Here is a 27250-nt window from a genome sequence, read left to right as displayed (position 1 = left end):
TCCCAGGGGCTCAAACCTCTGCTTTCCCTTGGTCCCCTCGTCTAATCCGTCTTGAAGGTTCCTCTGTTCTAGCTTCAGTCTGTACCCCCACCCGTCCTTTCCTCCTGCAACCGTCCTAGCCCACACACACGTCCCCTCTGACCTGCCACACTGCCTACCTGGTCCTCTCCCACTCCTGCCCCCGCATCACCCAAATGGTCTTTGACACATGAGTGAGATCCTGTCATTCTGCCGAAAACACATCCAGTGGCTATTGCTATCACAATTAATTGCAAACTTCTCTTACGACTGGCAAGAGCCTGCATGCCCCTGCCTCCCTGCCTGCCATTAACGCTTACTTCTGCTTGACCCATCACACTCCAGCTGCACCAGAGGCTTCCAGGTTCCGCTTACACCAAGCCATTAGCGAAACAGGTAACCCTGGTTGCCTCTAGGGACAGAAACTTGGCATCTTGGGGAGCACAGAAGGAAGGAGATTTTCACCCTGTCCCTTGTAGCTTTGAATTTCGAACTTCATTAATGTATTATCTATTCAAAGTGAAAAGATAAACACAATCAAAACAAACTAAAGAGGCGTTTCTGTGGTTGCTCTCTGGCCTATCGTAATCAGCTATTTCTTTTATAGCACCGATCACGATCTGTAATTATCTTGCTTTTGTGTTTAACTTTAGTCCTCTGCCCCTTCCCCCCTCACTGGTGTACAAACTCCCCGATGGCAGAAAGTGCTGGTCTCTGAGGCTCACTGTTACAGTCCCAGGGGTTAGCAGAGCTCCCGGTAAGTGGGAGTCACTTGATAAATATTGTTGGATGAGTGACTCTTGTACAGTGGGGACAGGAACGTGCAGTAGAATCACTCGGGGATTCGGGACTTGCATATCTGAACCCCAGACCCGCCGGAACGGAACCTCCAGGGGTTCGTGACTGTGTAACACACTTTGAAAGCCCAGGCATCCTCTGCGATCTCCTGGTGGTGGCCGCTTGAGCGAGTCAGAGCCAGCAAAATAACTCTGGAATCATTTTGGCTGTATCAGGTCTTAGCTTTCCTGCCTGTGAAATGGGCATAGTGGATTAACTCTCTCGGTCCATCTTTAGGATTTTTGCCATATTCTCGTACCACCTACATCATTTATTTAGTTAGTACGTTTCTTGAAATCAACTCACTTATTTTTGGTTGTATAAGCTTTATTTCAAAAGGAAACATTATATCAGTACGTAAGCAGAAGGGGCACCTGGGTGGCTCAGTCGGCTAAGCATCCGACTTAATCATCCAAGACTGCTGTGTCTCTCTCTCTCTCTCACTGCCCCTCCCCAATTCATGCTCTGGGTCTCTCTCTCTCAAAAATAAATAAATGTTAAAAAAAAAAAATTTACAGGCGCTCCTGGATGGCTCGGTCGGTTAAGTGTTCGACTTTGGCTTAGGTCCTGATTTCACAGTTCCTGAGCTTGAGCCCCGTGTCAGGCTCCGTGCTGTCAGCACGGAACCTGGAACCTGCTTCGGATTCTGTGTCTCCCTCTCTCTTTGCCCCTCCCCCACTCGCACTCTCTCTCTGTCTCCAAAAAGGAATAAACGGTAAAACATTTTTTTTAAATTTATACTAAAGTAAAATAAAATAAATTTGTAAGCAGAAAACCTGAGTCCCTTGACATTAATGGAAGGTAGGGGTAAAGACCGTGAAGTAACTTAAGATTACATTTTGGCTAGAAACTTTAGGATTTCTGATGGCTTGTCCTTTGTTCAAAAAGGAAATTGCACCATACTGAGACTTCCTACTAAAGGTAGAATTGGAAGATATTTGAAAAAGGGGCGATTTTCTCGCAGTGCTATGTAGAGTCGTCTAAATATTTGACTAAAAATCATCTTACCCACCTGTGGGGAAAACACTGAATTCAGACAGCTCATTTCAGAAATGGGGAAATTGAGGCCCAGAATGGAGAAGATAATTTCCCCCAGGACACCAGGACAACTCATTTGGGAATTTATCAAGTCCTTTGGACCATGAACTTTGACACTAGAAGCTACAGCCACAGGTATCTGGGGCAGGGTCTGGAACACAATGAAACTCAAGATATGTGTCCTAACGTGATCATTGTCATTCCGCTCGTGTAGTTATCATCTGGGTGACTTGCCTGTATGGGGCAGTTAACATTTTCTTTTTCTTTACGTTTATTTATTTATTTTGAGAGAGAGAGAAAGAGAGTGTGTGAGCAGGAGAGGGGCAGAGAGAGGATACCAAGCATGCTCCACGCTGTCGGTGAGGAGCCCAACACCGGGCTCAGGGTTCGCGATCTCACAAACTGTGAGGTCCTGACCTGAGCTGGGCACTTAACTAACTGAGCCACCGAGGTGTGCCAGGGCAATTGACATTTGATCATTTTTGTCCTTAACTAAACTTTCAGTTCCTTGAGGGCAGCGACTGTATCTCATGACATATGTCTTATTAATTTTATTTATGTATTTACTTTTTTTTTTTTTTTTTTTTTTTGGTAAGCTCTATACCCAACGTGGGGCTCCAACTTATGACCCTGAGATCAAGAGGGTCACACGCTCTACAAACTAAGCCAGTCAGGTGCCCCATCAATAAAAGCTGATTTTTAAAACACATGTTAGGGGCACCTGGGTGGCTCAGTCAGTTAAGCATCTGACTCTTGATTTTGGCTCAGGTCACCATCTCGTGGTTCATGATTTCGAGCCCCATGTCTGGCTCCACGCTGACAGTGATGAGCCTGCTTGGGATCCTCTCTCCCCTGCTCTGCCTGCGGTCTTTCCCTCAAAATAAATAAATAAACTTAGAAAGAAAGAAAGAAAGAAAGAAAGAAAGAAAGAAAGAAAGAAAGAAAGAAAGAAAGAAAGAAGAAAAAGAAAAAAAGAAAGAAGGAAAGAAGAAAGAAAGAAGGAAAGAAGAAAGAAAGAAGAAAGAAGGAAGGAAAGAAAGAAAAAAGAAAAAGAAAAGAAGAAAACATATGGTATAAGGGGCGCCTGGCTGGCTCAGTTGGTGGAACATGTGACTCTTGATCGTGGGGTTGTGAATTGGAGCCCCATGTTGGGTGTCGAGATTACTTAAAACTAAAATCGTAAAAAGAAAAAATTGGCTTTTATGAAGATATAGTTTCTATACCATAAATTCACCCATTTAAAGTGTACAATTCAGGGGCGCCTGGGTGGCTCAGTCGGTTGAGCGTCCGACTTCGGCTCAGGTCATGATCTCACGGTCCGTGGGTTCGAGCCCCGCGTCGGGCTCTGTGCTGACAGCTCAGAGCCTGGAGCCTGCTTCGGATTCTGTGTCTCCCTCTCTCTCTGACCCTCCCCCGTTCATGCTCTGTCTCTCTCTGTATCAAAAATAAACATTAAAAAAAATTAAAAAAAAAATAAAGTGTACAATTCATATAAAAATATATTAAGAAAATTAACAAGGGTACAATGGTTTTTAGTGGATTCATATCCACTACCATCACTATAATCAATGTTACAACATTTCATCACCCCCAAAGGAAACCCTATACCCATCAGCAATCAATCAGTCTTCCTGTCTTGCTTCCCCCCATCCCTCGGTAACCACGAAACTATTTTCTGTCTGTATGGTTTTGCCTGTCCGCACATTTCATGTAAATCTATTCCTACAATATGTGGCCTTTGGTGAGTCGCGTCTTTCACTCAGCCTAAAGTTTCAAGATTCACCCACAAAGCACGTATCAGTACTTGGTTCCTTCGTGGGACCAGACGATGTTCCACTAACGGATACACGACATTTTGTGTGCCCGTTCATCAGTCGATGGGCATTTGGGGTTGTTTCTGCTTTGGGGCTCTCACGAAGGGTGCTGCTATGGACAGTCACATGCAAGTTTTTGTATAGACATACGTTTTCGTTTCTTTTGGGGATCTACCTAGGAGTGGAGTTGCTGAGTCATGAGGTCGCTCTAGGTTTAACCTTTTTGGGAGCTAGATTGTGTTCTAAAGCACCTGCACCACATCACATCATGTCTTATAATATTTTGTGTCCTATATCAGCGTAGAGCTTTTGGTTGCAATAGATCAATCTACTTCAGGCAAGGGTGGACTTCCCTGGGGCATAATCTTTTTTTTTCTCCATGATCCTTGCAGAAAGCCAGCAAGAGCAGATTGCTGGATCCTCTCTTGTCACCCACTCGGCCATGCTGCCATCCTGCTCCTCCCGGGATGCACCCCTATGTGCCCTCTGCCAGCAATGCCCTTTCCTCAGATATTTTGAGGGCTCCTTTCTTGTCACCATGCCTGCGTCACCTCAAATGTCCTCTCCTTTCAAGAGCCTGACCCGACATCCTAAGGTAGCCTCCTCAACCCCCAATCTCTGTTCTATTACCTTGGAATTATTTCTTTCATAGACCTCGATCACTTGCTGTACGTACTTTGCTTACTTTCGTGTTTGCTTTGGGACCATCCATCCTTCTTCGCTGTCTCCCCATCCCTTGGAACTCTAGCTTTGTGGGAGCAGGTCTCTGTGGTTCACCCTTCCATTTCCCATCCTGGAATAAGTGCCTGTGAGTGTGTTACCTTACATGGTCAAAGGGCACCTGGCTGGCTCAGTCGGAGGAGCATGTGACTCTCGATCTCAGGGTCCTGGGTTCGAGCCCCACGTGGGGTGTAGAGATTACTCAAACAGATAAAACTTAAAAAAAAAAAAAAAAGGAAGAAAGGACTTTGCAAATGTGGTTAAGGATTTTGAAATGGAAAGATTATCTGGAGTTATCTGAGTGGGCCCAATGTAACCATAAGGGTCTTTGGAAGAGGGAAGCGGGAGTGTCAGAGTCAAGAGAAGAGGTGACAACAGAAGCAGAGGTGGGAGTGACGATAGAGGGGGGCCTTGAGCCAAGGAATGTGGGCAGTCTCTAGAAGTTGGAAAGGCAAGGAGACAGATTCCTCCCTAGAGCCTCCAGAAGGAATGCAGTCTCTGATGTTAGCCCTTTAAGACCCATTCCAGGTTTTTGACATCTGAAACTGTAAGATAATAAATTTGTGTTGCTTTAAGCCACCATGTGGCAATTTGCTATAGCGGCAACAGGAAATAAATACAGCACTTAATAAGTATTTGGTAAGAAGAGTGGATGAAGGCCTCACAACACCCACAGAGCTCTGCTGGCCTTGGCCAGCTGGTCGCAGCACTCCACGATACCTCTAGCAAAGTTAGGGCTCTGCCCTTCACCGAGTTCAGTTACTTTCTCTATGTTTGGGTCTCCACAGGCCATCTTGTTTTCCTTCCTGCCACCTACCAGCTTCTCCTTCTCTACCCTGCTTGGTTCTTGGTCAAACTTGCTTGTCTTTACATTTATGAAATATCTTGTTCTTCTCTCCTATTTTGGTTCCTTTTTTGTGTGTCTTTATACGCCACTATATTACATCCTATCTCTTCCATGGTTCTTATCCTCGTACCCTGTCTGCTTGGGGTCTAATCGCATCTTTGCTTGTCTGCTGATTGCTAGCTCAAGGAGGACTCTCTCTCTCTGTGTGCTGTAATTTTGGATTGTAGGAGCCCAGGGCCTCATTTCCTGTCCTTACTTTTGCATCTCAACCCAAGACCCACGACACCTCCCTCTTCTGGCACTCACAGTGTCAGTTTGCACTTACTGGTCTAGTTTTCGGTTCCATTTTTGTTTTTTGGCACGAGGGGATCCCCCTCACTTTCTTGGGAACTCAGTTTTTCGTTTGAAAGAATATTTGTTATCTTTTACCCAGAATTGTCAGATGTCTTTGTCGGGGCGGGGTGTTTCAACTTCTCTGAGTCTGCTGTACTGCTGGGGGTGACCTGCCTTCACTTTTCTTTTCTAGTATCTTCTCTCTGCCTCCCAGCTCTGGATATTCTGTTTCTGTTCTTTGCGTCCACTCTAGGACATGCTGTTTCTCTGTTCTTTATCCCTTCAGGCGCAAATCCTTTTATTAACTAGTTGATTCACTCCAGAGTTCCCCCCCCCCTTTTTTTTAAGTGTATTTATTTAGTTATTTACTTATTTAAGCAATCTCTACACTCGTAGGGCTCGAACTCACGACCCCGAGATCAAGAGCCACTGAGCCAGCCAGGCGCCCCCACTCTGTAGTTGTCTGATTCAAAGTCATACAAATGAAAATCTGACAAGTCAACCTGTTTCCTGTTTGGCTCAATATATTTGTGCCCGGCCACCTCAGAAATCACTAGGCAGCCCATGTATTTGGCTGCTGTTGGGGCTGATGCCCAAATGTGATCTAGTCAGCTGTGTTGTGAGCAGAAGTGGCCAAATACAGGGTACCAGAGACAGTGACTTCTGCCCTTCCTTTAGACGGACCCGTGGGTGGGGCAGGCATCATAATTGATGTGTGTGGTGGCTTATCCTTAACAGACTCTGCAATCCAGTTGATTGATAACAGCCAGAGGGTGGTTTAAAAAAATTTTTTTTTTTTTTTAACGCCAGGATCTTCACTTGGCTTACACATTTATTTACCCCTGGCATAGATACCGTTTTCATGCCTCAACACATCCATTCCTCCGATGTTTCTACTCTATAATTACTAAATAATTAGAAGAAGGTTTATGCATTAAATAAGCTCACTGTCATCACTTTAAAACCTAACTTCATTAAAAAAAATAATAAAAAGAGAAGGAAACTGTAATTCCAGCGCTGGGGTCAGCCAACCTTTCAAAGCCCCAAGATTTGGGGCTCCCGGGGGGGCTCAGTCGGTTGAGTGTCCGACTTTGGCTCAGGTCATGATCTCGTGGTTCATGGGTTTGAGCCCCACAGCGGGCTTGCTGCTGTCAGCATGGAGGCCGCTTGGGATCCTCTGTCTGCTTCCCCCCTCTGCCCCTCCCCCACTTGTGGTCTCTCAAAAAAAAAAAATATTAAAAAAAAAAAAAAAAGCCCCGAGATTCCATGATGGGATGCCAGGCAGACAACAAAATAATGAAGACGCTCAACACGTCCCAATGTGAAAAGATGTTCCAGATATCTGCCGGAAGTGAAAAAAGTTACGGGCAAAGCAGGGCACATTAGTGCACCATCATTCGCGTACAAAAATTTATCCGTACGTATACGTGTGTTTCTTTGTAAACGCATCTCGTATACAACATCTAAGAGACTGGTAACGGTGGTTACCTCTGGAAGAGCACTGGGGTGGCCAAGGGCCTTGACCTGACATCTTGTTTGTGGAATTTGGAAAGAAACAAGGAAAGAAGGAAGGAAAAGAGGGAAGGAAAATGTAAGAAAAGCCCCACAGCCAAGGTGGGAAGAATCTGCTGGAGAGTCCTCAAATCTATCCTCCTCTGGAGGAGAGGGGTGGGGTTGAATCTGGCTCCTCAAGGCCACTGTCTCCACCACCTTCCCACCTCTCGGTTGAATTTATCCTGGGAAGGAGCGGGGGATTTGGTTCTCAGTTCTATATGCTAAGCCTGGCGAAAAGGCTGGGGGTTATGAAAGAGAACGTAGGGGCCAGAAAGTCACCCTCTCTGCTCAGTGCCTTTAAGCATTTGACTGTGAATCACAGTGACAAATATATTTCACACGGTGATTCAGTGTTCACACTTCTATATATACTTGAGGTAAAAATTTTAAGAAACAATACATACTACGGGAGATCCACTCTGACATTTCGTAAAATTCCATCACAAGTGTTTTAAAATAGTGGGCAGATCCCATGCTGTTGATTTGCAAACCCATGAATGGGTTTTGACTCACCATCTGGAAAACATGATATTGTCTCATGAAGCCAACTCCACTATTGCCTTTTGGAGACACTGATGTGTCCATCTTCAAAGATGCCTTTTCCTATCTGAACCCAAAAGCTCCAACTTTGGTGATTCTTCCATTTCAGAACTTGGAGTTGCCTTGATTCAAAACATGACCATTGCTAGAAAACATCTCTGTCTCCTCTCATGGCGCCTTCTAGTCCCATTCCTCTGCTAGTCCTGGCAGGGTCTTAGGTTTCACATTGTCAAACTTTCTTTCTTTCTTTCTTTCTTCTTTCTTTCTTTCTTTCTTTCTTTCTTTCTTTCTTTCTTTCTCTTCCTTTCTTTTTCTTTCTTCCTTTCTTTCTTTCTTTCTTTCTTTCTTTCTTTCTTTCTCTTCCTTTCTTCTTCTTTCTTTCTTTCTTTCTTTCTAACTTTCTTTCTTTCTTTCTCTTTCTTTCTTTCTCTCTCTCTCTCTCTCTCTCTCTTTCTTTCTCTCTCTCTCTCTTTCTTTCTCTCTCTTTCTTTCTTTCTTTCTTTCTTTCTTTCTTTCTTTCTTTCTTTCTTTCTTTCTTTCTTTCTTTCTTTCTTTCTTTCTTTCTTTCTATGTTTGTTTATTTTTGAGAGAGACAGGGTGTGAGTGAGGGAGGGGCAGAGAGAGAGGGAGACACAGAAACTGAGGCAGGCTCCAGGCTCTGAGCACATAGCGTGATGCAGGGCTCGTGCTCGAGAACTGCAAGATCTTGACCTGAGCTGAAGTCGGAAGCTTAACCCACTGAGCCACCCAGGCGCCCCTGACATCATCAAACTTTCTAAATAGAAAGACTTCATTAATAAGATCTCTTTTTCTTTATATTTTATGATTACTAGTACCTGTTAAAATGTTTCTTTTAAGAGAGAGGTACAAGGAAATTCATTGTAACGGTAACAGACAGGAAACAAACTGAGTGTCTACTAATAATATCCACATCCTTGGGAAAAACATGACAGCTCTCTATGTACTTTGTCATAAGGTCCTTGCAAAGACAAGGGCCAAAACATTGTGGACATTATGCTCTTGTTTATATGAGAAGCAATACATATATAAGTTTGGGTAGGCATAGACTATCCCTGGAAGGACAAGTAAGAAAATGGTGATGGTGGGGGTGCCTGGCTGGCTCAGTTGGAGGAGAGTGCAACTCTTTTTTTTTTTTTTTTTTTAAGTTTACTTATTTATTTTGAGAGAGAGAGACAGAGAGCGCAAGGGGGAGGGGCAGAGAGACAGGGAGAGAGAGAATCCCAAGCAGGCTCCCTGTTGTCAGTGCAGAGCCCAGCTCGGGACTTGATTTCATGAATTGTGAGATCATGACCTGAGCTGAAATCAAGAGTTGGATGCTTAACTGACTGAACCACCCAGTGCCCTGTGGTGTGACTCTTGATCTCCGGGTTGTGAGTTCAAGTCCCACGTTGGGTATAGAGGTTACTTAAAAATGAAATATTAAAAAGAAAAAGAAAAAAAGAAAATGTGATGGTAGTATCCCCGGAAAGAAGAAGATCTGAGAGCACGGGTGGGTAGAGGGTTACTTTTTATTTCTTTTTTTAAATTTTTTTTTTTTTTTTTACGTTTATTTTTGGGACAGAGAGAGACAGAGCATGAACGGGGGAGGGGCAGAGAGAGGGAGACACAGAATCGGAAGCAGGCTCCAGGCTCTGAGCCATCAGCCCAGAGCCCGACGCGGGGCTCGAACTCATGGACCGTGAGATCGTGACCTGAGCTGAGGTCGGACGTTCAACCGACTGAGCCACCCAGGCGCCCCGGGTTACTTCTTATTTCTTACAAACTCTTTTTACCTTCTGAATTTCTACCGTTATTTAAAATTTTTTTCTTTTCAGAGGCACCCGGGTGGCTCAGGTCATGATCTCGTGGTTTGCGAGTTTGAGCCCCACATTAGGCTCACTGCTATCAGTGCAAAGCCCCCTTCGGATCCTCTGTCCCTCTCTGTGTCCCTCCCCTGCTTGTGTGCTTGCTCTCTCTCTCTCTCTCCTTCTCAAAAAGAAAATAAACAGTCAAAAAATTTTTTCTTTTCACATCTCTGAGCGTGATGTGAAAATTACCAATCTCACAAGTGCATTAACCACAATGGACACTTAAAAAAAAACCAACAGCTTTATTGAGATGTGATTCACATGCCATAAAAGTCACCCTTCTAAAGTATATGCTTCAGTGTTTTTTAGCATATCCCTCGCGTCACACTATCATTGCCACTACCTGATTTCAAAATATTTTCATCCGTCCAGAAATGCTGCACCCCTCCTTTGCCACCATCTCCCACGCTCCCCTCCTCCTGTCCCTAGCAACCACCAACCTACTTTTTGTTTCTTTAGACTTGCTAATTCTGTACATTTCATATAAATGGAATTATGTGATATATGACTGGCCCCCTTCGCTTAGCATGATGTTTTCAAGGTGCACCCATGTTATAGCACGTATCAGTACTTCATTTCTTTTTATTGCCAAATAATATTCCATTGAGTGGGTACACATTTTGGTGGGACCATTTATCAGTCGATGGTCATTGGGGTTCTTTCCATTCTCGACGATAATGAGTAGCCATCATTCACTTGAATAATTTGAATATAACGACTAGATCATTTGACTATAATGAATAGAGTTGCCATAAACGTTTCTGTACAGTTTTTGTTTTTGTTTTATTAAGTAGGCTTCCTGCGCAGCACTGAGCCCAGAGCGGGGCTTGAACTCACCACCTGAGATCAAGACCTGAGCTGAGATCAAAGGACATCAAGAGGGGCGCCTGGGTGGCTCAGTTGGTTAAGCGGCCGACTTCAGCTCAGGTCACGATCTCTCGGTCTGTGAGTTCAAGCCCCGTGTCGGGCTCTGGGCTGATGGCTCAGAGCCTGGAGCCTGCTTCTGATTCTGTGTGTCCCTCTCTCTCTCTCTGCCCCTCCCCTGTTCATGCTCTGTTTCTCTCTCTGTCTCAAAAATAAATAAAATGTTAAAAAAAAAAAAAAAAAAAAAAAGGACATCAAGAGTCAGATGCTTAGCCGACTGAGCCACCTGGGTGCCCCAGCTGTGTAAGTTTTTGAGCGGACTTAGGTTTTAAATTCTCTTGGGAATATACTTAGGGGTGGAATTGCTCTAGGTTTCACATTTTGACGAGCTGCCGAGCTGTTATGTAAAATGGCTGCACCTGGATGGCTCAGCCAGTTGAGCGCCCGACTTCGGCTCAGGTCATGATCTCACGGTCACGGTGAGTTCGAGCCCCGAGTCGGCTCTGTGCTGACAGCTCAGGGCCTGGAGCCTGCTTAGGATTCTGTGTCTCCCTCTCTCTCTGCCCCTCCCCCGCTCATGCTCTGTCTCTCTCTCTCTCTCTCTCTGTCAAAAATAAATAAACATTAAATGGCTGCAGCATTTTACAGTCCCTACCAGCAGCATATGAAATTCCAGTTTTTCCTCATCCTTCCAACGCTTTTTTTTTTTTTTTTTTTTTAATTTTAGCCCTCCAACGATGGGTACTTATAAAGCATTTGGTAGCAAACTAATTTTTTTTTCCCTAAAGCAAACACATTTAATAAGTAAGTCCCAGAGGGGGAAGAAAAAAACCCAAAAAGCAAAAAGCAAAAAGTGAGCTGGGCTTGAGTCTTCCTACTGTGTGGAGTCATTTGCAGGTTACGGGGATGGGGGAAGTCTATTGCAGGCAGCCAGCTGCCAATTTCAGCTGGGTCCCGAGACGGCTCTGGAACGAAAATCACAGGTCACCCAACCCCTGTTCTAGGTTTAAAGCAAGAGGTGTGAACAAGGTTACTCTGGGTCAGAAGGCTCACGCTGCTTTTTGCCAACTAAAGATGGGCTTTAAATGCGATTCTTCACACAGGTGTTTTCCTCTTTTAAGCAAAACAACAAATAAAGCGTTCACTGGCTGGAAATCTCTTTTGCCTGTGTGTGTGTGACTCCAGCTCAGCTGTGTGTCCTACCCAGGAGTGGACAGGTTCAGAGTGCACCCAGCCTCGGGGCGGTGCCTGGACCGGGGCCAACTCATTTTCAGGTTGGGTATTTCAAAACAGAGTGTCAGGCATGTGCAGGGTTTAGGTATCCACCCAAGCATTCTATTTTCACTTGCAGGGAAATTTCAGACTATAAGAAGTATGATGTGGCAAAATGGGGGGAGAGGAGGAAATTGTGACTAACCTTTGGGTATTAATTCCTGCACACCCCAAGTTTAGAGCCACTGTATGTGATCATTATTAACATTTATCGAAGGTGTGCTTTGTGCTTGATCCTGTTTTTAGGGCTTTCACTGTATTGTTTTATGTAATCCTCCCATGAAATAGGTGTTATTTTAGTTCCCATTTTAGGACATGGAGGCACAGAAAGTTCAAGCAACCAGTCATTATCACACAGGTTGATAAGTAGCAGAACCAGCTGAGCAAGTCAGGCAGTGGGTGCAAAGCCCACACTCTTAACCACTAGGCTATATTGTCACAGTAAAGGAAGAATGCAGGGGACTGTCAGGGGGACAGGGACGAGAGCTGAGCCTCTGGGTTGTCCCTAAACAACTGAGAAACATTTACTTATCCTCTCAAAGGGAATGGTTGAAATAGTAAATGCTTGGATTCCCAGATTGCCTTACAGCCAGGGGTGACCATGTGGCTCCTCTCTCCACTATGATGAGATGTAAGGGGACATTTGCTGCAGGGGCATGGGGGCCATGAAGGGCAGTAGGGAAGTTTGGGGAAAGAGTTGTATGTCTGAAAAAAAAAAAAAAAACGGGGAGAGAGGCGGCATCTGTCTTGACGCCTATTCACTTTTCTGCTTTCCTGCATTCTAACTGGAATTGGAATTGGTGTGATTCTTCAGCTGTGGCAGCCATCTTGTGCCCATGAGGTTATAAACTAAGGACAGAAAGCCAATATGCTGAAGATGACAGAGGAGGATTGTAACATTCTGGTTCTTGATGAGCATACTCCGGATCTGTCTACTTTTAGACATATGTGACAATTAAATGTCTTTATTGTTTATGCATCTATGGAGAGACAATAAAGCATAACAGTTAAGATTATAGGCTTGTGAGCCTGGGTTTATACCCTGACTCTAGCATTTAGTACCTTATACCGTTGGGCAAGTTACTCACTTGTTCAACACTTCCATTTATTCATGCATAAAATGGAGATAATGAAAGACCCACTGCTTAGGGTTATCACAAGGGTTAAATGAATTAATATATATAATGGACTTGGAATTGTGTCTGGTAAGTATGTTTTCTATGAGTGCTGGCTACTATTATCTTTTTTTTTTTTTTCTGCCAGAAATTTTTATTTTGGAAAATTGCAAGTCTACAGGAAAATTTCAACAACACAATAAACACCTGCATACTCTGAATCTAGATTTACTAATCGGTAAACTTTTGCCACGTTTGCTCACATGCAGTCTCTCTCTCTGTGCACGCACGCGGGTTATATTTTTCTCCACTTGAATTATTTGAGAGTAAGTTGAAGGCAGGCTAGTTAGCATGATTACTGGTCTAGCAGCCTGTTACTTGCATACACAGCATGTGACCCAAGCTAGACCAATTGAACAAATTTCTCTCTCTCTCTCTCTCTTTTTTTTTTTTTTTTTGATTTTAAGTAATCTCTACACCTAAGGGGGGCCTCGAACTCACAACCCCGAGATCAAGAGTTGCGTGTTCTATCAATGGAGCCAGCCAGGCACTCCTTGAATTTGAATCTTGGAATAGGGTGATGAGAAGATAGAAAAAAATGATTGAGCTCTAGATTTACTGTTGGTTCTGGAGAAGATATTCGGGATCTTCTTTTCCCCTGGTTTCTGACATTTCTGGGCCTGATCTTCTAGTTTTCCCTTTGATTCTGTGAGTTCCTGCCTATCATTTTACTCCATCCCATAGTCTATTGTTGTTGCTTGCAACCCAAGAGCCCTGAAGGACACAGCTGTCCTTGAGGAAGGGAGCGCCTATCCTGGGAGTGTGGAGGTAGAGGCTTCGTGAAATCACAATTGTTGTAGGCAGAATCTCTTCATTTTTGGAGGGCTTTAGCTGGGTGACCTTATAATCTCATTCTCACAGCATTATGCTTCTGTGTACCCTAGGCCAAGGCAATTTGATTGGGGTAATTTCAGGATTTGAGACTACTCTTCCTACCTCCTGAAAGTTTTCAGCCACAGCTCAGCAAAAGCACACACATGTAGAATGTTTCAGTTATCAATTGCTGTTAACAAACCACTGCAAAATTTAATGGTTTAAAGAACAACCATTTTATTATCTCTCATGATACTGTAGGATGATTTGGCTCAGTGGGTGGTTCTTCTGTTCTCGATCTTATTGGTGGGGACTGCAGTCCCCTGAGCCTCCAGGGACTGGCATGTGAAAAAAGGCTGACTCATGGGGCTGGCAGTAACTACTGGCTGGGATCTTAGCTGGGACTGTTGACTGGAGTGCCTCCCTTTTTTTTCCATGTGGACTCTCACTCTCCATGTGGCTTGGGGTTCCCACAGCATGGAGGCTGGGTTCCAAGAGGAAAGAAATGGAAGCTGCCAATCATCTTAGGGCATGAGCTGAAAGTCTCACCATAAAACTGCCACCATTTTCATTCATCGAACAGCTCCAGAGCAACCCCAGTTCAAGAAAGAGGAAAGAAAATTTACTCCTTGATGGAGGCGCAACTGTGCAAACAGGACAGAATGATAGCAGACATCTTCACAGACTATTTACTAGAGCCCTTCACTCATCTGGCTTAGATTTGAAGTCAAGAATAGTATATTCCAGGGGTGCCTGGTGACTCAGTCCGTTAAGCATTGGACTTTGGCTCAGGTCATGATCTCGGGGTTGGTGGGCTGGAGCCCCTCTTAGGGCTCTGTGCCAACAGCGTGGAGCCTGCTTGGGATCTTCTGTCTCCCTCTGTCTGCCCGCCCCCTGCAAATAAATAAACATTAAAGAAAAAAAAAAAAAAAGAATAGTGTTTCCCAAATGTCACATCGAAACCTTGCCAAATTCAGCACAGAAGTTGCTTCCTCCTAGAAGCTTTTTCCAATACCCCTTGAGTTAAAAGGTCTATTCTTGGGTTCCCAAACAACTTGTATATATTTTTTATTTTCACTTGTCGTATTTTTTACTTATTTTTTTAAACATTTATTTATTTATTTTGAGAGAGAGAGAGAAAGTGTGCGCACAGGTGCAAGTGGGGGTGGGGCAGAGAGAGAGAATCCCAAGTAGGCTCTGTGGCGTCAGAGCAGAGGGGCTAGATCCCATGAACCATGAGGCTGCTGTGGGGCTTGATCCCTTGAACCGGGAGATCGTGACTTGGGCTGAAATTAAGAGTCAGACGGTCAACCGACTGGGCCACTCAGGAGCCCCCAGGCGCCCCCATATTTTTAAATTGTTAATATTAGTTACACCTGCTGTGAATCTATGTATTCTATATGCATATGTATCTATACATATCTATAACATATTTATATGCGTAGATATATATATTTTGGCCACATAAAGTAACCCATTTATTATAGGCTAGCAATGTTTCAAATGGTGGAACTTCTCCCGGTCTTTCTACTCCTTTAGTCTTCTGATGGGACTGTAGAGCTGGTAGTGTAGGTCCGGGTACCACCGGCCACCGTTTTCATGCAGGAGCCACAGTGCCAGATCCCCACAGCTTTTCTTTTCATCTTGGTTTTGCCACAGAAGGAGCAAATGTACTTGGCACGCTAGCTTATTTCAATCTTCACCATTTTCCTGTGGGAGGCACCTTAATAGGTCCCATATTTACTAATGATTCCCAACTTCTTGCTGTGTTTAGTCATGTTGCCACAAACTAGGTCTGAGACCAGAGAGCTGAATATATATGTGTACATGTACACACACACATACATATAAGTATGTATGTATATATATGTACATGTATATATATGCATATACATATTTACGTATATGTATATATATAATTGATAGATTGATTTCTTTTTTACCTTCTTTCCTTTCTTCTTTTCCCCTCCCTTTCCTTCCTTCTTTCTTTCTTTCCGTTTCCTTCACAATTATTTAAGTGCCTACTCTAAGCCAGACACTAATCTGGGTGCTGGAGACGCTTGAGTGAACTGAACAAATTCCCTGCCCTCTTGGAGCATTTGGTTTGGAAGATCTACTTGATCTTCTATGTTTTTTTTTTTTTTAACTTTTTTTTAAAGTTTATTTAAGTAATCCATACACCCAACTTGGGGCTCAAACTCACGACCCTGAGATTAAGAGCTGGAAGCTTCTTCACTCACCCCTGATCTTCTTTGCTTTAGAAGATCTACCTGAATGACAATAGGTAGCAGAGATCTGAATGACAATGGGGAGCACGCCAGGAGGAATGAAAACTGCGGGAGAGCAAAGGGAACAAACGGCACAGCAAGCGACAGTCCCTGAGGCATGTTTGGGAAGTTCTCGAAACAAGAGGAATGTTAGTGTCTCGCACAGGATAAGAAATTAGAAAAGATCTATTACCTGAGATCGGAGAGGGAAGCAGAGACCAAGCCAGTTAGGGTCTGGGTTTTATCCCAAATGCAATAGGATGTCACTGGAACATGTTCAGGTTGGAAGTGACTTGATTTAGTGCATGAGTTTTCAAAGATCCCTCTGGCTACTGTGTGGGGAGTGTTTTGGGGATTACTAAAGGGAAAAGCAAGGAGAGCTTCAGTTGTTCAGGTGAAAGTTCATGCAGGGTCTTAGCATTCATTTCGGGATCCTCAACATCCAACCACAGTGTTTCTTATCTGTTGTTTGATGAGGGATTGAATACAAGTAGCATATACCGTCTGAGTGAGTACTCTCGCTAAACTACGTAGTGGGTCCTGAGAATACTACGTCAGAGAATGAAAGAGACAAAAGCTCTACCTTCATGGAGTTTTCATCCTAGTGAGGAAAAGAGATAATAAGTACCGCAAGTAAACAAAAATATGTTGTTTCCAATGATAAAAAATGCTATGAAAAGAAATGAAGCAGGGAAGCGGGATAGAGAAAACTGAGACCACAGTGGGCGGGAATTTAAAATAGAGCAATCAGGGAAAGCCTCACTGAAGAAGTGACATTTGGACAATGAGGGGTGGGGAGGAAGATGAGGGAGGGTGTTGTTTAAACTTTCCGGTGGTGGTGGGGGTAGGGGTGGGGCGGGGAGCGAACCAGGCAGAAATAGCAGAGGCAGGGCCTCTGAGGTCAAGGTGTGGTAGCTATGTTGGAGGGACCCCAAGGAGTCCAAGTGGGCCTGGAATACAGCAGTGGGTTGGACAAGAAGCGGGTGATGGTGACTGAAAGGGGATAGACAGGTTGTGTGGGCTCTTCAGGTTACTGTAAAGGTTTTGGAAGACAGACATAAAATGACTTGGTTTTTATCAGGACCTCTCTGGCTGCTACGTTGAGAGTAGGCTGGAATGGAAGCCGGGAGAACAGCGAGAAAGCTGCTGCAGTAGTCCAGGTGGGAAAGGATGGGAGCAGAGCATAAAGTGGTTTTTTTATTCTACTCACACTCGAGACATTTAACACTGATTCAACAGTATTATCTAATATAGAGTCTATATTACACCCCCCCTTCCTGCCGTCCGTTTTGCATGAAAGAAAAAAAAATCTTGATCCAATCAAGGCTCACCTACTGCCATTTGGTTTTCACCTCTTCCGTGCTTTTTTAAGAGCCCAGGCAAGGTGTTTCGTAGCATGTCCCACATTCTGGATTTGCCTGGTTGTTTCTTCATAGTTAGGTTCAGGTCGGCTGTTTTTTTTTTTTTTTTTTTTTTTTTTTTGGCAAGGATACTACTACAGAGGTGGCGTTGTGCCATCGCCATTGCATCATATCAGGAGACAAGTCATGTCAGTTTGATCCATTACTGGTGAAGCTAAGTGATAGTGTTTGGTGATTAGATCTCTCGGTTGAGATGGTGTCCGCTGCAAAGCAAGCTATTCCGTGGGATACTTGGGGGCTGAATATATAGTGAATATACTATCACCCAACAACCTTTCGCCCGGTGACTTTAGCATCTAATGAAGAGCCCGGTGGCTTCTGACCGTGTGCCTCAGTTTGCTCCTCCGAACAATGAGGATAACAGTGGTCTCGAAGGGATGCTTGTTGCGAGGATCAGTACTTGGCACACAATGAACGCTAGGTAAAGGTTAGATACTACTGGACGAAGGCAAGTGTGACAAGATTGAGGGCAGGGCTGAGGCTGCGCTCCAACGCTCCGGAACCCGCCGCGGCTCCCAGGCGGCGAGCCAGGGACGCCGGCCTGGGGGTCCTCCCCGCCACGCCCTCGCGCCGCGCGAGCGCGGCCGGGCGGGGGCACCCAGCGCCCAGGCCGCGCAAGGCCCCCTGGGACCGGTAGTGCTGGGCGTGGCCTCGGGACTACATATCCCGGAGGCCCCCGCGCCGCGGCTCCAGCCGCTGCCGCCTCAGCCTCCACACAGCGACGGCGGCGGCCGCGGCGGCTGAGTCGGTGGCGGCGGCGGTGGCGGCGGCTGCGGGCTGAGCGGCGAGTTTCCGATTTAAAGCTGAGCTGCGAGGAAAATGGCGGCGGGCGGTGAGTGGAGATAAAGGAGGAGCGGCGGCGGGCGAGGGGGTGGAGTGCGAGGCGGGGGTGAAGAGGGCGAGTCCCCGGGTTGCCGCGAGCCGGCGGCTTTGCGGCTCCGCGGAGGCGCGGGGGGCGCGCTGAGATAGTTTTGGGGTGTCGGGGCCGCGCCGCTTCCCCGCAGCCCGGGGCGGCCCCGCGGCCGGAGGAGGGGACTTGAGGTGGGGCGGCAGCCGGCTTGGGAGTCGGAGGGGGTCCCCGCGCGGAGGGGTCACCCCGAGGAGTTTCGGGGTGGGGGGGCCCGCGGGGGCCCACTTTTCCCCTCCTGTCCCTGAAGTTTTGTCTTTCCCCAGCCCTTGGGGCTGCTTCAGGAAGCTCCCCGCGTCCGCCTCCCGCTGCCTCGGCTCCTTCGCAGTTATTCGGAGGAATTAGGGGGCGGGGGCAGCGGCGCAGACCCCACGACCCCCACCCCAGCCTCCAGGTCGCACCCAGAATCGGGTTGCGTTTTGTTGCTGTGTTTCCTCCCGCACCGGGGCATTTTTAATATTTGAACTCGAATGATCGGCGGAATTTCATTTTGGGCACGGGGAGGTTCTCCGCAGTTTTCTCGCTAAAAAGGCATTTTGCTACCTCCGGTGTGAAGGTTGGGAAATGGCAAGTGGGAAGTTGGTAGATCAAATTTGGGGTTTGGTTGTCTTCGTCAGGACTGTTTTTTCTCCCCCCCCCCACCCCCATCTCGAATCTTACGTACGTTGATGGAGTTTGTAATGATTTAAATTGTCTTGCACATGCCTTAAAAAAAAAAAAAAAAAAAAAGGATGATCCATGAGTCGTTGGGAGGCTTAGTTGCCCCCAGTTTGAGGGCACTCGGGGTGGAAAAGTTAACCAAAAGAGCAGTGGTGAGAGCGAGAAAGCATCGTCTCAAAATCTCACAAACCAGGAGGAGTTTGGGATTCCAAAATGGAATGACACGAAAGGCATGAAATTGTCCCGAAGTCGAAACTCACCCCCCCCCCGCCCAGCCCCCCGCCCCCCGCCCCGTCTCGAAGGCGAAGACTTCCTTTTTTGCAGTTTTTGAGCAGCGCTTCAAAGCCAACCTGTTTTTGTTATTAAGCCTGTACCGTAAAGAAACCGGAAGGCGAGTACCAGCTGTCTTGCTGCAGTGGTTTTTTAAATGGAGTTGAATGAGATGAGCGAGTGGTAGCGGTGTTGAGGGAGATTGCTGGATCTCCGGATTTAAATGCCCGGCCTCGGACCCACCTAACTGGTCCCTGGCTGCAAGAAAGCTTCAGTATTTGTTGCAGCAGGTTGTAGAGAGGATGATGGAAAAGGCAAAAACCAAACCCCAAACGTGGGTCTTGTGAATGCCGCATACGCTGAAACGTGAAATGGAGATCTGGAAGTTCGTGAAATATTTGTTCTTGAGAAACATTTGAATTACTGCCCTGTTTAGAATAGGTTATACCAGATACGATACCCAACTGGAAAAAGGTCCACAAGCGTTGAAAAATGAGTGTCTCCTGTGAACCCTCCAGTTCCGGCTCCTCGGAGGCAGTGGCTGTTGCCGGTTTCTGGAGTATCCTTGGTCTTTGGAATAATTATTTTAAGATTTTTATTTGAAACATAACCCTTGCTGGGTACCCAAGGCAGGAAAATAAGATGAACAGAAGAAAGGGAAAATGTGGCGGGAATATTGTTTTCTTTTCACCGTCCTGAACAAATGTTGATAGCTGTTAGAAAAAGCTTCTGAACTTACTGCTGATGTTGCCTTATGCACTGACACCCTTAAAGAAGTAACAATCTGTGGGGCTTGAGGATGAGGAACGGCTGCCAGGGTGCATTGTTTGTATGTAAGATGAAGCCTCTGTTTGTAACATGTAAAATGATATTGAACACTATAGCTCCTGTCACTGGAGGTTGCTTCAGGTTCTGCATTTAAATGAGCAGTAATCTAGGTTGCCTGTGATCCTAAATTACAGTGGTATTTTATATATTGATAGAAGTGACTTAATTGTCCAGTCAGCATTAAAAAAGAGGCATATGCCAGCTTCTAGTTTATAGAACTACATTTTGAACATGACTGTAGAATAAGTGGGTTGCTATGATGTTTCTAGAGCGGTTGCAGGAAATATTTCTACCATAAAATATTCCTTACCTACAGAGACTTCGAGAATGCAGACACAACCCCAGCATAATTAACAGGATTTCTAGTTTTGTAAGTTCTAGAATGCTGGTTTTAAATTTACCAACACTACAGTTCATTAAAGAAATTCAGTAATACTAGAGTTTAGATGGTTAGGGATTGCATTAAATAATTTCACTATATTTTGACATTGAGTAAACTGTGCATCCCCTCCCCCCTCCCCCCATAAGAGTTATTTTTCATATCAGGGATATATTCTTAATCCCTGTATAAGAATTATTTCTCTAAATTGCCCCTCACTCCCTAGACAAACAAATTAGAATTCATTCAGTAAGGAGTGTACTGCAGGACCCTGGATCCTTTTTCTGGGAGATGCTAAATAGTTTTTGAAATGGTTACTTACTAAAGCCTTCTTGACTGGTGTTTTGAAATAAACTTCAGGGACATATTAAAGATGAGGGTTTTTTTTTTTTTTAATTCTTTTGTGTGTTAACTGATTCTAGAATCTTTTAAAGAGGAGTATGTTTTTTGAGAAGTCTTTAAACAAATAATTTAAAAATAATTCAGACAATAAGGTAAGATATAAACCCAAATTGGTGTTCAAATAAATGGCTTTAGTGTTTCTTTTTCAGTTTTTTAGAATATATAATTTCAAGCCCTGGCCTGAGGATGTAGACTACTTTCAAAAACTTGATTTTTGTAAGTTTAGAATGAGTATAGCCTCCAGTGGCTGTTTGTCTACAATGGAAAGCGACCACAATTTAATGCAGTTGTTACTTTAATGTTACCTAGGACTAGAAGGAGTTGTTGATCATGTTGAAGAGTTTCTCATGTAGTTTCTCATAGGTTAAACCAGAGAGTACCTGTCCCAGTTTGGTTTGAACTTATTAAATACCCTGTAGTGTAAAATATTCTGTTTTTGTTTTTTCATTATCGAGGGTTTAAAGCTCTGGGAGCAGAAAATTAGTATTGGAAACGTATCTTAACTTTTCTTCTTTCTCATAGTTCAACAGATTAAAGAAATAGGTAACTGCATGTTAGTTTAGATCCACAGGGATAGTATGGAGATTGAATGCTGCAGTAAAATGTAGGCATTTTCTTCCATTTTATTGAGTGCTTTTTGGGGGTGGGGGAGGGGATCACAAAATGAACATTTCTCAGTAAAAGTGGAGGAGGGGCTGTATTGTAATGAGGCTTATTCCTTCTTTTTGTTAGTGTTTGCTGCGTAAATTCATTTAGCCCATTGGTTTTCTGATAGAGTTTCTGGGAGATTATTTTGGGTTAAAGGGTGCAGTTTATCCAGAGTCTAACCTTATTTCCACTCCTAACAAATGACGGAATTGACTTGAATTTAATCGCCGTTCCCTTTCCTACCTTCTGGTGGGGAGTTAAATGAACAGGAAAATGGCCAGAAGATACACAGCAGGAGTTGAAAGGAAGACCTGCACTGTCTAGGAGGCTGATTTATCCACAAACTGGATAATCTTCTTAGACTACATACTGCCAGTTCCCAACTTTGTCAGCATTAACTCAGTTTGGTAGGTTCTGCTGGCCTAGGTCAATTTACAGGGGGGGCAGTAATAAAGGTTTATTTAACTGTAATAAATTTTGTGGCCTAGAGGCAAAGGAAAGAAGTCTGACCTATCTGGCAAATGGGCTTTACCTATTTCAAAGAATATTTTAAGAGCAAATGTACTAGTCTTTTCTGTTAGTATTTTTTCCTATCTTTCATTATGAACGTCTGTGTCCTATTTTTTCTTTTCCATTGATATTTTTTACCGATATGTTCGGGGAAAGAGTGACTTTTTTTTTTTTTTTTTGAGTGTAAAAAATTTTTTTTTTGTATGCTGTCCACCTATGAAGGTATTCTTCTGAAATGTTTAATTTCTTTGATTGGAGGTTAAGAGTGAGGGTTCTGAAGTTTCAGTTTTTGGAAACTAGGCTGATTAGATTACTAAATTTAACTCTTTATCATCCATGTAAGGATGAAAAGGGAATATTGGCATGGGTACCACATAGTAATGGATAATCTACTGCTCCCTGGGGCTTTGCTTTTGGTAGCTATAGCAGCTGAGTGGGAGTAGTAGATGGATAGATGGGAAAAGACTGCAGAACTCAGCATAATCCTCAATTAGGATAAGCCTCATGGTTAATTGAATGTTGAGTGCACAGGTTAAATCCCATTATAACAAACTCCAGGGGACTAGCTAAATTATTTTGTTGTACTGGGATTGAACTTTTTTGAATATTGTTTGAAATAAATTAGTCTTTTTGTTTTTGTTAGAGGTGTTAGAAAAATTTTTATGTATTGTAACAATTTGAGAAGTTGTTACTCATGAACCAATGTGTCCAAGGTTTAATGCTTTTGCCTTTAAAAAGGAAATAACTCATGTTGAACGGGGCGTATACTTTATCCCCCCCCCCGCCCCCCCATGCTCCCACATCTAGGTCTGTGTCTAGAGTAGCTCCATTGGTTTATTTCAACAACCAAATACATTTATAGGTACTGCTGCCACCATTAAAGTGTGGTCAGAGGAAATGGGAAATTCCCCATGTTTCCAGGTGACTGCTGCTGGTAATTTTTTCTTCCCTTGATAACTTTTTAAAATAAATGAATATACTTCACTCTTGTGAACTTTACTTTTTGGTAATAATTAAGGTAGCCCTTTTCCGCTGATCCCAGTGTAGTTGGTGACAGAGATCTATATGGTTTAAAAAAAAAAGTGATGGTAGTATTGTAGTTATAAATGTGGAATTTTTCAGAAACAGGATTAGTATACATATGAGAAAAATTAGTATTATGCTTGGCCAGAAATACACTTTTTTTTTTTTTTTTCCTGTCTTGTATTTTCAGATCGGTGTTTGAGAAACTTCAGGTGTTTATATCCCACCTTCATATCTAAGGCTAGCGTTTTTAGTTTGCTTAGAGAGTGTTGATTGGGTGCAGCAAGACATTTTTGAAGTCATTCTTTTAAATAGATGTTCCATGAAGGAGGGAAAATCTGAAAGAGGGAATTTCAAAGCAACCCAAGCAGTGTTTTGAAAGTTCTCGAGTCAAGAATAATGACTGGCCAGTAGGCAGGAAGCCTGCAGTTGTATTGTGGTATTGTGCCTCCAGCTGACGCATTTGAGAACTTGAGTACAAAAGAGGAGAAAGCGTGGGGAGGGGAAGAAAGAGTTTTAACAACAACAAAAAGAGGGGGTGGGGGGAGACTTTTAGAGTAAATACTCTCTGCTTTTCTGTTTAAGTGAAATCTAAACCAAATTATTTTTACTTTGAGAGGAAATGTTTGTTTATCATAATCTAAATGGCCTAAACTGACATTTTTATACGTGAGAGTTAGTTGTTACTTGAGAACAGTTTGCAAGCTAGTATCGTAAGCTTCATGCAAATCAATCTCAAGACATTCCTTAAAATTTATAAAACAAAGGGGGTGGAATATGTGATCTCCAAAGTTCATTATATTGGAGAATTCTATAAACTTACAGCATTGTATAGATACGTAGAATGGTCTTATATTTAAATTTTGTTGGTCAAACATTAAATGGGTTAAGCTCTTTGTATCAGATAATGGTAACCTTTCAGTGCTGACTCATGAGTTGGGCGATGGGATGATTTTTGAGCTCCTGACTTCATAGTGGGTGCTACAAGCTGCAAAGTGCGCGCTTGCACGTATGTGTCTGGGGAAGGGGGAGGGGGAGGGGGAGGGGGAGAGAATTTTCAACCCCCTCCTTCTCTTGTAAGAAAACGAAGTCATATTTTTCTTTACTCTCAGTAAAGCTGTCATCAGTGGAATGGATTATTGAATTTAAGTCACTCTGTAGAGTAGCTATATCAGCTTGATTTTGTTTCCAGATTGAAATTTGGCAACTTTATTTGAAAATGTTTTAAGGATTACCCAGTATTCTTTTCACCAGATTGTCTTTAGTCTAAACACCCTCTGCTCCATCCAAGCTCATCTCTTTTCCTCTTTTACCTGTCTGGTGGTGGTTGTGTTTTTATAAGACTTTCATCCCAGTGAACACAGTTGGCCCCATTGCTGTCAGAGCAAGTCCTTGGCTGCATCCAGGAAAATCTAACTTCGCCAGTGAGAAAAATAACTCCACACATACGTTGCATCCATTGGAGTGCCAGTTGTGTATTCTTCATATACTAAGACGGGACTATCACTGTATTAAGATTTAAGAATAATCTCACCAGGCATCAGTACAGTGAGGTCAGGAAGCTACTTTCAAAGCGCACAGCCACATCTAGTCTCATTTAAGTAAATTTCCCAGACCACCACAACTGAAAATACAGTTCTAGAATATGGTAGAAGCCTTAGGTGTAGGGAAACCAAGTTAGGTGAACCTGGAATTGTGAACTTGTCCGATAAACTCCACTTTTCTGTTTCTTTGTTTAAAGTATGAAATACCTCCCACATGTTAATTCTTTTTTTAAGTTTTATTAATTTTGAGGGAGAGTGTGAGTGCGTGCACGAGTGGGGGAGGGGCAGAGAGAGGAAGAGAGAATCCTCAGAGATTGGGGTGGGGGGAGGGGGAGATCATGACCTGAGCCCTGAGCCAAAATCAAGAGATGCTTAACTGACTGAGCCACCCAGGCACGCCTCCCCCATGTTACTTTTTAAACTGACTTTTCGTACCAGCATTCAGCATTCTGTTAGCTATGAGGCCCCGAGCTTTAATCATCTTTAATTTGCTACTGTTTGGCGGTTGCCCACTCCCCCATACACGCATACTTAACCAGTGTTTATTAAGCTTGTAGTGTTGAAGGCGCTGTGAGAGTTAATAAGGTTTTGACCTCCAAGTGCACACAATCAATCAGGTATTCACATCACTTCAGTATGAGGCAATTTATTTTGCTTATAAAGATCAAGAAGAAGTTCAGAGGAGGAAAGGACTACTTCTGACCAGGTGATGAGAATGCAAGACTTTGAAGAATGAGTGAGATTTTAATATGGAGACAACAGTTTCTGTTGGTGAGAAATCATTAGCAAGAGCTCAGAGGTAAGGCATTTTAAGACTTGGTCATTTAAATACTCAAATGTTAGTGGATTTGAGTAAACTGGTTTTGTTTTTGCAGAATCCTATTGATACATTTCTCTTAAATATATTTTCATTACAATTTCTGAAACTCTAGTTCAGGCCCTTTATTTCTAGATATTTGTAATAGTTTTCAAAGTAGTCCCCATTCTTTCCCTAAGTCCTCTCTGTACTTCTTAAACATCATTTTGATTACATTTTTTGCTTAAAAATTTGCAAAGTACAATCGAAATTCCTTAACCTAATATTCAGTTTTTAATCATCGTCTTTTTAAAATCAATCTTTCCCATTTTTGTTGCCTCTTGAGTCACGCTGCTGCTTTCTGACTCTTCTCCCTTGCTATCTAACCTAGTCATTAAAGTCTAGTTCAGATCCTGTCTCATTTAAGTAAATTTCCCAGACCACCACAACTGAAAATACAGTTCTTATTTTCTGATATGAATCTTAATTATCTCTTCACATGCAAAGGAGTCTGCATTTATTGATTGGTAGGGCAGATTCAATCAGATGGTTTATTTTTGAAGTGGGCACCATTTTTTTTTTTTTTTAAGCTTCTAAAGTCATCCATTATTTTTTCGATTATATTCATTTTAGGTGTCCCCTCCCCCAATGCTTGGCATTTGGATATGAAAGTTTCTAAAGTTCTAACTCTCAGGTCAGCTTTTCTTTTCTTTTTTTTTTTTTTTTTTTTAAACATTTATTTATTTTTGAGACAGAGAGAGACAGAGCATGAATGGGGGAGGGGCAGAGAGAGAGGGAGACACAGAATCGGAAGCAGGCTCCAGGCTCTGAGCCATCAGCCCAGAGCCCGACGCGGGGCTCGAACTCCCAGATCGTGAGATCGTGACCTGAGCTGAAGTCGGCCGCTTAACCGACTGAGCCACCCAGGCGCCCCCAGGTCAGCTTTTCTATCTGGAAATTGAGATAAAATTAGAGTCTTAGTCCTAAGGACCTATGTCTTCCTTACAGAGTTGTCCCAGATTAATCCTGTCCGGGCCTTAGGATTCATACTTCCCAGATGTCCTAAGACTGGACCGTCCTTCTGTGAGTTGTTCAAATGTTTTTATTCAGTACCACGGTTCTGCAAAGAATTATGCTAAGCATTGTAGGCATTAAAATCCCTTTGTGATCTAGGAGCTTATAATCTAGTTGAGAAATAAGTATAACTGAAAAAACATAGTTGCAACAACATAAATAAGTAGCTCAGAAGTTCAGAGGAAGAAAAGGTCATTTTCAACTAGAATTGTTAGGGAAAACTTCTTGGAGGAGATGGAGTAGATCTAAACGGAATTAATTGCTGTTTCTGATCTCTCTTTCCCACATCTTTTAATATGTAGTGCTTAGTACAATAAAAAAATTGTGTGTGTATATATATATATATACACACATTATTTTAAACTAAAAAGGCATAAACATGGTAGAGTTTAAACATTACAAAAAGGGGTGTGTGTGTGTGTGTGTGTGTGTGTATACACACATATCTTCAAAAAGTAAGGATCATGGTCCCCCAGGTCTTTGGTTTTTGTAGCTACTCTCCTTCCCAAAGGCAACTGCTATTAGACGATATTCTGTGCAGATAGTTATGGATGTCTCTCCATTGTGTGTGTGTGTGTGTGTGTGTGTGTGTGTGTGTGTATTTATTTATTTATTTTTGAGACAGAGACAGAGACAGAGAGAGAGAGAGAGAGAGAGAGAGAGAGAGAGAGAGAGAGAAACAGTGTGAGCAGGGGAGGGGCAGAGAGAGAAAGATACAGAATCTGAAGCAGGCCCCAGGCTCTGAGCTGTCAGCACAGAGCCTGATGTGGGGCTCAAACCCAGGAACTGAGACACCCCTATCTTTTTTTTTTTTAAAGTAATCTCTAC

General features: G+C 43.5%; 1 protein-coding gene and 1 pseudogene across 12 annotated transcripts in view; one reads left to right on the top strand and one right to left on the bottom strand.

The window, feature by feature from the left end:
* Positions 1-15181: 15181 nt before the first annotated feature.
* LOC102949776 lies at positions 15182-15471 on the bottom strand (annotated as a pseudogene).
* Positions 15472-18064: 2593 nt separating this feature from the next.
* Positions 18065-27250, top strand: part of NCOA3 (nuclear receptor coactivator 3) — a 136428-nt gene continuing 127242 nt past the window's right edge. For 9 of the 12 annotated variants that reach the window (XM_042980212.1, XM_042980219.1, XM_042980217.1 and 6 more), the window contains exon 1: positions 18066-18213. The gene's annotated coding sequence lies outside the window, so the exon portion shown is untranslated. Of the gene's footprint in view, positions 18214-27250 lie in introns of all 12 variants that reach the window. The other 3 variants (XM_042980223.1, XM_042980221.1, XM_042980220.1) reach the window with 1 other exon arrangement.

This window comes from Panthera tigris, chromosome A3 (assembly GCF_018350195.1).
Source record: "Panthera tigris isolate Pti1 chromosome A3, P.tigris_Pti1_mat1.1, whole genome shotgun sequence".
Taxonomy (NCBI): Eukaryota; Metazoa; Chordata; class Mammalia; order Carnivora; family Felidae; genus Panthera; species Panthera tigris.
This window is presented reverse-complemented; position numbering and strand designations above follow the sequence as displayed.